Genomic DNA, 12,256 nt, shown 5'->3' with positions numbered 1-12,256 from the left:
ATCCACTATTTCAAACTCCACATCATGTACATCTGCATCAAGATGGTACAGAACTACATGTTTGATGTGGAGAATTGCTCCTACTGGGATTTGAATTAGCATAGTTTCATTAGGGAGGGGTATCGGAATAGCTTTATCTTAACTCCAAGTCTTCCAGGTCGCAGTCAGAGCTGATTCGAAAGACCGCCGCCGTTCGCCAGTTTCTGTGTTTACTAGAAGCAATGCAAACGCAACTCGGCCGTCGCCATTATGGCCCCGCCTGCCGACTCTATACACGATGTGATTGGCCCGTCCAGATTGTGAGGAATACAGCTCAGAAGGGTATTGAGAGTTCCTAGACAACACTTGCGGGCAGATTAAATTTGCTGCCGCTAGGGTGCGTCTAGATTTCTAGGCTAGGGTGGGAGGAAATCACACGCTAATGACGATTTGCACATTCACATTCAGTTTTGCACTTGTGAAATGTATTTATTTTGGACACAATGTTGTTGTTTTGTTTTATTTTTTTATTCCATTTTACTTTAATATGTTAAATATCAAAACCAATAAAAAGTTGCCAGCTACAGCCAGGTTTTTTGATATTTTTCAGAAAAATATGATGGCCCATAGAATATTTTGTTGTATGAATATCTGAGTATGCAATATGAAAATTAAAAGGCCTCTACTTAAAAATTAATCACTAAAAACAAGCAACATTTTGAAGAAAAATCAAATTTTTGTCAAAAGCCCTATTTCACATGGGACTAGTATTATCTGGGGACCTCTGGTGATTTATAATAATTGTAGAGAGTGTCTTAATCTTAATGCCGTGCGAATCGGCCATGTCTGTAATTTGTAAAAATTCCCCCGCAAATGACCTACCATATTTCGCAGAGCACCGAGGTCCTGTGATAATAGTCCCGTGCGAATCGGCGCCTGTGATTTTGGCCAGGATTCAGTGGATCGTATATCATTTTTGCAAGGTTTTTGTTTCCTGTGCTAATTTCTATCTTTATCTTTCACAAAGAACGGAGGCTGCATTCATAATGCGCACCGTTTTGAATTCCTGCACAGATTATATACTTTCACTATAGAGTGAGTACCAATTTGGGAGCAAATTGCTTTAATGGTGTGTTAAATATTAATATCAATACAATTCTTAATGAAAAACACAACAGAACAGTACAATGACAAGCTCGCTTAAATGGGCGCTTTTACATTTAGCTTTGAAACTTAATCTTCCGCCGTATATTGTCAGCTTTTCACTCGTTATAAATGAGATCTGACTCCTGCCGCCGGTCTGTGCTCAGTTCAGTTTTAATTGCAGCGTCTGTTCTCTAACTGAACAAAATAATTTTTATTACTATAAAACTGTCGAAACAATATCGATACATATGACTGTTTATGATTTCATACAGCTATATCTATAACGAAAAAACATTTACAAGTCTTGGCATTATATCCGGGAGGTAAGTCAGTAAATTCGAGTAAAATCACAGTCATTGCTTTTCCCGTGCAAATGTGCCACGCAAAATTTAGATCTGAGTTCCCTAGAAAATACTAATCCCATGCGAATAGAGCTAAAGACTACATTCAGATCCGATTCGGAGCAATGATCAAACACAGATGGAGTAGATGGAGTCCATCAACACCCCTAATTCTTCACAGTCCCAGAGCTCGTCCTGTGTTCACATTTCATTCAGTAACATTATGGGCTGTTTTGATTTATATGATGTTTACTGTTGATGATCACATACTTTTTCCTATGCATCTGCTTACATATGATCGCTTGTTTTACTCCATCTTCCTCGTGTGTTTTGATCAGAAGATGATGTACTCATTCAGAAGAAGGCTTCTCTCCAGTGTGAATTCTCATGTGGGATTTAAGACTCACTTTATGAGAGAAATTCTTCCCACACTGTTGGCAGGTGTAAGGCTTCTCTCCAGTGTGAACTCTCATGTGTCCCTCAAGGTGTCCTTTGTGATTTAAACTCTTCCCACACTGTTGGCAGGTGAAAGGCTTCTCCCCAGTGTGAATTCTCATGTGGACTCTGAGACTCGATGTTTGAGTGAAACTCTTTCCACACTGTTGGCAGGTGTAAGGCTTCTCTCCAGTGTGAACTCTCATGTGGACTTTAAGACTCCCTGTTTGAGTGAAACTCTTCCCACACTGTTGGCAGGTGTAAGGCTTCTCCCCAGTGTGAACTCTCATGTGGGCTTTAAGACTCCCTTTATAAGTGAAATTCTTCCCACACTCTTGGCAGGTGTAAGCCTCTCCAGTGTGAATTCTCATGTGGTCATCAAAATGTATTTTATAATTGAAACTCTTCCCACACTGTTGGCAGGTGTAAGGCTTCTCCCCAGTGTGAATTCTCATGTGGATTTTAAGATGCCCTTTTTGAGTGAAACTCTTTCCACACTGTAGGCAGGTGTAAGGCTTCTCTCCAGTGTGAACACTCATGTGGGCTTTAAGATGCCCTGTTTTAATGAAACTCTTTCCACACTCTTGGCAGGTGTAAGGCTTCCCTCCACTGTGAATTTGCATGTGTCCCTCAAGGTTTCCTTTTCGAGTGAAACTCTTCCCACACTCTGGGCAGGTGAAAGGCTTCTCTCCAGTGTGAACTCTCAAGTGGGCTTTAAGACTCACTTTATAATTGAAACTCTTCCCACACTGTGGACAGGTGTAAGGCTTCTCTCCAGTGTGAACTCTCATGTGGACTTTAAGATGCCCTGTTTCAGTGAAACTCTTTCCACACTGCTGGCAGGTGAAAGGCTTCTCTCCAGTGTGAACTCTCATGTGGACTCTGAGACTCCCTGTTTTAGTGAAACTCTTCCCACACTGCTGGCAGGTGTAAGGCTTTCCTCCAGTGGGAATACTTGAGTGTTTTTTATGGTTTTCTTTTTTAATAAAGCTCTTTCCACACTCTTGGCGGCTGAACGGCTTCTCTCCAGTGTGAACTCTCATGTGGACTTTAGGGTGTCGCTTTTTAATTAAACTCTTTCCTGCCGTTTGGGTGATTTTTTGTGAGAAAAACTTTTCAGTCTGTGAGCAGCTAAAATATTTTTCCCCAGTTATGAAATCATGATGTTGCCGATACTGATCTTTCTCTTCCATTTCATTTAGTTCTTGACTCTCCACTTTCAGAGCCATCAGATCTAAAAGAGACAAAAAGCCCAGTTTAATGGCACAAAACAACAGACATCAAGATATTAAAACATTTAAAGGGGTGGTAAAACACAATTTCACTTTTCTAACTTTAGCTAGTGTGTAATATTGCTGTTTGAGCATAAATAGCATCTGCAAAGTTACAACGTTCAAAATTCATCATTATTATTTATTTATTAATCTTTTCTCAATACAACCATTTCCGTTCTTTAGGATAATTTCCAAACTCATTATGTTTGGATTCTATATGGTTAGGACACTGCCACAGGTGTTATTGAAGTGGTTTGGATATTAATGATATGGTCCATATCATTAATCAATCATTACAAAGGAATGTAAAGATGATGGCGCACTCGCAAAAGCACTTTTGTGCAAGGTGCTATTTATTTACAGTGTCAGAGAGGTTCGTCCACAGTGAAGAATATGAACAAGTGTCCACAAAAATTGTCAATCCAAAATGAATAAAATACTCAAAAGAATATAGGTCTATATACAAGCCAATCAGGTATCCACAGTATAAAAACTACTTGGTTTTGCTGAGGCATCACAGTAGCACACATCGACTTGGTAAAACAAGTCCTGTCTTTAGGTTTGGCCTGGGTTTATATAGGCCAAACTCCGCCCCTTTTTCAGCTATACCATTTCCAGGTACATATAACATTTAATACCTAAGCAAGTACCTTATCTACTTGCCATTAGGGCTGCACGTTTTCAAGTTTTTCATTAACCGTTAACTGAGGCCCTTATCGGTTAATACTTGGTAAACCATAGTGTGCGTCAGGGTTATTATTTTTAGTTTATTAATTTGACGACCGCCATTTCCGTATAGTGAACGTGCCTATAGAGAGAAATGCACATCATGGATTACATAATCAGAGAGTAGCCTATTTCTTTTCATTTTAAATTGTTAAGACATTTCAAGCTTTCTTGAGAAATATTTCATGTCTGTGAGAGCTACGCGGAGTTTCGTTAAATTAGGATGAGATGCGCTCCAGTTCACGAGCAATGCAAGTGGCCGCGAGGGCGCCTGCATGATTAGGGCATGTAGTAAAATATGCAGCCGAGAATGATTCACACAGCGTTTGACTCTCCCGGCAGAGAGTTCAAGCATCTGTGGACTTGTTCCTTCAGCGCTGGCCATCTTGCTTTCAGTCCGCGATTAGCTTTTTTTTGTTTTCTTCATTACAGTTTAAGTAACCTCTGCTTTTCGCTAGTCCCTCACAAGTTTCTCACTTCAAACTTTCTTTCTTCTGATCCATTATGTACAGCGCGCGTGGCTCCTGCTCTGCTTCTGCCCTAATGCGACTTATAGTCCAGTGCGACTTGTTATTTTCCTCTTCATGACGCATTTTTTGACTGATGCGACGTATTCTCCGGAGCGACTTATAGCCTGAAAAATGCGGTAAGCATTGCATTGCAATACTTGCATTTCGCCCCGTCACTCTCAATTTTAAAGTGCTCCCACGCTGTATTTTTCTTTGCCCGCTTCATGTTAGGCTGCATTTACACTGCAGGTCTTGATGCACAATTCCGATCTGGTGACTATATCCGATTTTTTTTGACGACCCACTTACATCATCTTTTCAAAAGCGACCCGTATCCGATATATCCATTTACACTGTACACTGGCAAAACAGCCCAAGACATTCTTAACCAGTGAAAGGAAGTAAAACAGCGCGATATGCAATGGACGCAAACAAAATGATTGCACAATGTTTTGGTGTCTGCTCTTTTCCACACATATTTAAAGCCCCACTTGGCTACTTTTGCTCTCGGGGTCCCCCTACAGTTTGGAAAAAATAATGTCCTCAACTACTGTCGTAAGCTCTGTAATCCTACAACAGGGGATGCCATCGCGCGTGCATTTGTTGACATGACAACCCTGATAGCCCTGAACTAGTGATGTGTGGCTCGTCTCATACCCCGTATGTCTATTTAATGGTCGCGGGTGCGCGGCGGGTTGTAAGAATATATACAGTGGTGCGGTGCGGGCCAAATAACTTCATAAAAGCGTCCCGCTGGTTGGTGCAGCACTAACAGTTCCCCTGAACACTGCAAGAGGATTTCGAGTTCTTCTGGCGTCGCGTGTGAAATGTCTTCATCCCAGGTAACGTTACAGTCAGTGGCATATGCTTCAGCATGTCATATGAATATAATTTCATGGGTTTTATTTTTTACCCATGCCAAATAATCACGATGCTCACGTTTACAAGCCAGCGTCATTATAGTAGTCTATTGGTTACCGTTTTACAGAATCTATATGATACTTCAATGTTTGAGTGGTAGCTCACCGTAATAAGCATGACAGCATCGGTCGGGCGCGCCTCCTCCAGCTCACGCCGACGGGCAAACGCTGGTCACATTTTGATTCTCGTCCTGCCTTTAATCACATCACTTTTTCGTTTCCTCTTATTGCTTTCCTCCAACAAAACCATTTCTTTCTTATGTGTCTGTGCTGCTTCGGACATGACTATATTATCCGACGAACAAAGTTGTGCTCGCACGTCTGAATGTAAGGAAGTGTGTCTGTTGGTGGAAGTGACGTATATGCCGTAAAGCAGTCGAATTTTGTAGTTCTTTTTGTTCTCGGGTTACTACCCGAAACCCGAAGTTTAAAAGTACAATTAAAAACGATACAGACCCCATCAGGCTCTGGCAGACGTGTCATTCAACCTATTGTAAGTCGATTTATCATCACAAGAGTCTTAAAAAATATATTATGAAGGTTGAAAAGTTACCTAGTGCTGCTTTAAAGGACGGCAAAACATTTCTCTCTTAAGGCGGAGAAAAAGAGGAGAGCCCTTGACGGGGTCGCCAGGTTTTCACAACAAAACCCGCCCAATTGCAACTCAAAACTGTGTTAAAGTAGCCCAATTCCGCATGAAAACCGCGGACTTGGCAACACTGGATCGCAGTTTGTGTCCACCTGAGTTGACGTGATTTGACTCCGTCCTTTTTTCAATGACGTACGACTCACATTTACTGAGGAATATCCAATTTGACCGCTTACACGGCAGACGCTAATGCATGCATCCGAATCATATCGGATTTATTACCACATGAGTGAGGCCTGAATCCGATCTGAGGATATCGGAATTCATGCGTTTTTTTCCTGCTTACACGTTCACATGTCATATCCGATCTGTGCCACATGAGAGGAAAAAAATCGGAATTGGGTCACTTGAACCATGCAGTGTAAATGGGGCCTTGGAAAGCTTGTCATGAGTCATGACTTCTTCTTGTGGATATTACAAATGTCTGGGAGCGCTCTGGCGGTCTCTAGTGGTGCAAAAATATATTACAACTAAATTCAAAGCACGTCATTGACGCCAATTAACCGAGCAAAAAGTTTCACTCGGTTACGCAATTTTTAACAGTCATCGGTTAACCATGGACACCCCTACTTGCCATCCGTTATAAGTGATCAATAATAATCCATTCCCCATTTATAATTAAAATAAACACAATCCATTCCTGCATAACACACTTAACACATAATCCTGACAGTTAAATACAGTCACAAACACCTATTCACACTAGACAGTGGTTTCGCCAGCTTCTGGTGGAACCGCGCTAGCGCGACCCAGGCCGTAATCTCATAAGCGGCCGCCACTCACTCGTTCGGTTTGGCCAGCGCAGCTTCCCGCAGGAAGACTGACTACACTGCACACAGACAAATACCACTGAGACTAAACAATAAGAATGGGCAGTGTAAGTGTATGAAATGACCAGGAAATGGATATGGAGGAGAGAATGGAGAAATGGATGTTTGTCCACGTGCTATCAGGGATGCGTGTGCACCCGTCCCTTTGATAGTGGCAACGGGAGGAACGAGACAGGTAATGAATGAAATCAGTATATATGTGCGTATGTGTGTACCAGTGCTGCTTCCCCAGCGGTGGCAACTAATGTGACTTTGCCACATCCACCATGTCATTGCAACATTTCCCATCATCCCTCCTCACCCTCACCTGCATGCAATTCATAATCACTCATACCTGCACCTTGTTTACATACCCAGCCCGCCACTACTTAAGCACACACCTCACCTCAGTCAGGGGTCCGGTCTCGTTTGTGTGTAGTGACACTTATCGTACTCTCCAGACGATGTTCTAAGTGACCAAACTGTGCAAACTAAGTTTACTTCCAGCGATCTCCCTTCTACAGACTTTCTGAGTGTTCCAGATAGTTGCAGCAAGGTTTGTGCTTCTTGACTGATCCCTCTCCATCCATGCTCTCACATCATTGAAAGGTTCTTAAGATTGGACTGCTTAGTCCCTTCCTCACTCCAACCGTGTTGTCAATAAATCACCCTGGCACTGCATTCTCTCTGTCTCTGAGTGTGCTTCTGTAACAGAAGACAGGACCCATAACAGACCACAGTGCGATGGACATGTTCCTTATCCCACAGAGCCCAGCCAATCTGCTTCTCTCCATCTCCCAGGACCACCGACCCATCGATGAATATATCAAGAAGTTCCTCGAACTTGCAGACCAGGTGCCGTGGAACAATGCGACCCTCAAGATAATTCTTTCGTCCCTCCGATTTCATATTGGTCATTGATCGACCCGCCCTCGCCTTGTTTCTTCATTTCTCTGGCTCTGCAGCAAGACCGTGGCCTCCACTAGCACCTGCTCCAGCATCTGTTAGTCGGCCCCCTGAAGTCATTGGTCCTGTCTCCTCCATGAGTCCTCCCTCCATCAGCTCCGCCCTGGTTCCTGTGTCGTCTGCCTACCCTTCACCTGAGCACCCTCTCTCCCGCAGCAGTTGGTCTATATATGGGGTGAGAACACACCTACCTTTCTAGTACTGTTACAGATCCACCATGTCACCACTACATTTCCCATCATCCTCCCTGGCCATCATCTGCATATACACACACACACACATACGTACAGCTCTGGAAAAAATTAAGAGACCACTGCAAAGAGACAACTTATCAGTTTCTCTGGTTTTACCAAAAGCAACAACTGGTCAAAATAACAAAAAAGATGCAGTATTTTCAGACCTTGAATAATGGAAAGAAAATAAGTTAAAATGCATTTTTAAACAACACAATACTAATGTTTTAACTTAGGAAGAGTTCAGAAATCAATATTTGTTGGAATAACCCTGATTTTGAATCACAGCTTTCATGCATCTTGGCATGCTCTCCACCAGTCTTTCACATTGATGTTGGGTGACTTTATTCCACTCCTGGTATAAAAATTCACGCAGCTCAGATTTAGTTTGATGGTTTGTGACCATCCAGCTTCCTCTTGATCACATTCCGGAGGTTTTCAATTGGGTTTAGGTCTGGAGATTGATCAGGGTCAAGGTCTTGATCTGGTGGTCCTCCATACGCACCTTGATTGACCTGTCTGTGTGGCATGGAGCATTGTCCTGCTGGAAAAACCAGTCCTCTGAGTCGGGGGGACTGTCAGAGCAGCAAGTTTTCTTCCATGACAACTTTGTACGTGGTTTGATTCATGCACCCTTCACAAAAACAAATCTGCCCGATTCCAGCCTTGCTGAAGCATCCCCAGATCATCACCAATCCTCCACCAAATTTCAAAGTAGGTACGAGACACTGTGGCTTGTAGGCCTCTCTAGGCCTCCGTCTAACCATTAGACGACCAGGTGTTGGACAAAGAAGAAAATTTGACTAATCAGAGAAGATAACCTTACTCCTGTCCTCTACAGCCCAATCCTTATGGTCTCTTGCAAACCTCAGCCTAGCTCTTCTTTGCTTCTCATTGATGAAGGGCTTTTTTCTAGCCTCAGCCCTGGAGCCGGTTTCGAACCATCCTTGCAGTGCAATTCCCCCCAGCTCTCTTTTGCCATTTTTTTGTAGGCCACCTGAGGTCATCCTACGGTTGTTTAGTGATATTCGAATGAGTTGCCGGTCAGTGGAGAGTCGTTTTCGCCCTCTGCCGGTCTGTAGCTTTGTTGTCCCAAATGTCTGCTCCTTGACTTGACCTTGTTCTTATGAACCACCTTATTTGAAGTTAAGGATGGAATCAACTCTACGCTCACTGTATCCCTCTGCCAATAAAGCCAGAATTTAACCCTTAATCATATAATATATATATGATTTTTAAAAACTTGGATAAAACTTCAGTAGAGAATCTACAATTGGAAACAGAAGCACAACCAACGCCACCTGTAGGGCTGAATTAGGCCTGTACCTGCTGAACATTGAGATCCAGAAGAGAAGTACATATCTGTACTTTAGTTAAAGCTGCAATCCATAACTTTTTGCACTCTAGCGGTTAATAAACAGAACTGCATGCATCTTGAGGAAGAACATTGCAGCCGGAGCTACTTCTCTCTGTTTATGTCTATGGCGGATCACGCAGGGACTGTGCTCCTCCGCAGCGGTACCTACCAGTCTGGCCTGAAATAGTCCCAATATAAACACTTATTATAAGTATACATTCAGGGTAAGACAAAAACACGGTTTGGAAAATTCATGCTGTACAATCGCATTATATAATTTTTGTAAATCTTGAACACAAAAAAGTTACGGACAGCAGCTTTAAGTAGAATAAATAGTGGATACCTTTTACTTCGTTACATTTTGGAGCAATTATTATACTTTCTACTCCACTACATTTCTACAACGTTTCGTTACATTTTCTGATCAGTTTTAAGGCTCGATTAAGGCTTCTCCAGATAGTAAGACTAACGAACTGACGGTTGTGCAGTTGAGGCTCGCGCAGCCTTGAGGAGAAATGGAAACAGATCAGCCCAGTGTACACAAAGAAACAAACTGCAGTAAAAATGTAATTGATCAAATGTAAGAATATAAAGGGAAAACTGAAGCATAGCCTATATTTAATAAGATTAGGGGGAAATGTCCTTTATAAAAGGTAAAAATATCAAATGTGAATCTCTCCTGCAGTGTGTGCAAACCTGGTGAAAAACTACAGGAAATGTTTGACCTGTGTAATTGCAAACAAAGGCTACTGTACCAAATATTAACATTGATTTCTCAGGTGGTCAAATGCTTATTTGCAGCTGTATCATTAAAAATAAATAGGAAAAAAATCATACATTGTGATTTCAGGATTTTTTTCCAGATTATACATATATATATTTGGCAACATTGTGATGCACAGCCAGGCTAATAAAGCTAATTTGAAATTGAAAATGACTGAGTTCAGCTTTGAGAATGAAACCAACCTGTTTGTTCCTCAGTTTCTTCATGTTTGACTCTCAATGTTTCTTCAGTCTTCACGTCTTCACTCTCCTCTTTAATAAACTCCAGCTTTGTTTGTTCCTCAGTTTCTTCGTGTTTGACTCTCAATGTTTCTTCAGTCTTCACGTCTTCACTCTCCTCTTTAATAAACTCCATCTTTGTTTGGTCCTCAGTTTCTTCATGTTTGACTCTCAATGTTTCTTCAGTCTTCACGTCTTCACTCTCCTCTTTAATAAACTCCAGCTTTGTTTGTTCCTCAGTTTCTTCGTGTTTGACTCTCAATGTTTCTTCAATCTTCACGTCTTCACTCTCCTCTTTAATAAACGCCATCTTTGAGATAAGAATAATCACAGAAATAAAAAACACATCCAAACTAAATCAGTAGTTCAGTCACTGGTAAGAGAGTCAGTCAGAGTGAGAGTGAATGGCCTTAAATGACCTGATTCGACAACAACAAACTCTCTAAACACTACAAATTAATAAAAGATAACGATTTATATAGTAGGTTCATATTTAGACATGTTATGATAAATGTATTCATCTTTAGATTACATTTAATAGATTACACTTCAGTGAGAACATTAGCAGTTGCTTTACAGACGTTTTCATTACTTGTGTTTGCTGTTCTTGTTACGTTTACACATTTAACTTTATTACATTTAATTTGGCTAACTTTAGGCATATAAGACCATATTTAACAACAGAGGCAGCAAAACTATTTATGCACTCGATGATTTTTGCTCATGCTTTACTATCTGGTCACAAGCAAACACAACAACTTTAAAATCAATCGACTCTCTTTACAAACAGACACTCAGATTACCATCATTACAATACAGTTTAAATACATAACTTATTGAGTTTTGATAGTACTAAACATTTTGTTAATGCTCGCTTGATTTTTTAAGACTTTAAATGTGTTTACACATCCCCCTTTACGCCAGTTTATAATGCAGAAAGAAAATAATGTCAGAACAACGAGAGCAATTACTAGAGGAGACTGTGTTGAACAGTTTAGATGGACAACATTTGGGCGATCAGTCTTTTCAGTTAAAGCCATTCATTAGAAATTAAAGGAATGGCTTAAAGCTGATCAAACTCGTAATCATGTGTAAATTATATATTTTTAATGTTCCTGCTATTATTATTATCTCTAGGAGTTCTACTGTGTCCGTGATTTGGCACTATACTGCTTTGATAGCAATTCTTTGTGTTTGATCAATGTTTTATTATTTGTGGATGATGGTGAATTTATTGCATATATTGTATTTACATGTGATAATTGACTCTCCATGTTTATGATAAACTGATTCATGATATATAGAGAGAAATGAGACGCATCTTTTCTGTTACACGTGTGAATGAAAAATAAAGTTCATTAATGTTAGAAAACGCATTAAAATGTAAAGTTCAATAATCAAACATTCATTTAACTGTTCTTGTTGAAACTATAACATTGACCGAACAGTTTTTATTGATTTAAACACTTTAAAAGCTTAAAACACAAACCTTTCTTCAGCAGAATCACAACAGATGCAGGAGCGCGGCGCAGCCTTATGACGTCACATCTCCACTACAAAATAAAAGTCCTGATCTCACGCTCAAGTGACAGATGTGTAGAGACATTCACATACAAACAATAAAACACATTTCAGTTTAATTCTTCAATACATATTTAAATGCGTGTTGGTCAGTGATGTGCCAAAAATTACTACCAAACAAAGAGTTTGAACCACATCTAATATGAAATCTATGTATTCTAAACTTAAATCATGTGTGAAAGGAACTGATGGTGTAACAGGATATTTTGGCTGAAGCACTGGTGTACGACAGGGCTGCATGAGTTCACTTTTGTTTATTATTTTCCTAAATTAATATATAACATGCTCAAGGAAAATGGTAAAAGTATTCAGTAAAAGTAAAAGTATGC

The 12,256-nt window shown here is 40.7% G+C and overlaps 1 protein-coding gene and 1 pseudogene across 1 annotated transcript in view; both read right to left on the bottom strand.

Annotated features, from left to right (window-relative positions):
• Positions 1–3,118, bottom strand: part of LOC137049968 (zinc finger protein 850-like) — a 58,534-nt pseudogene extending 55,416 nt beyond the window's left edge.
• The window catches only part of LOC137049965 (zinc finger protein 91-like), a 284,608-nt gene that overhangs the window by 58,625 nt on the left and 213,727 nt on the right, over positions 1–12,256 (bottom strand). The gene's annotated exons all lie outside the window — the stretch shown is intronic.

This window comes from Pseudorasbora parva, chromosome 20 (genome assembly GCF_024679245.1).
Source record: "Pseudorasbora parva isolate DD20220531a chromosome 20, ASM2467924v1, whole genome shotgun sequence".
Classification (NCBI taxonomy): domain Eukaryota; kingdom Metazoa; phylum Chordata; class Actinopteri; order Cypriniformes; family Gobionidae; genus Pseudorasbora; species Pseudorasbora parva.
This window is presented reverse-complemented; position numbering and strand designations above follow the sequence as displayed.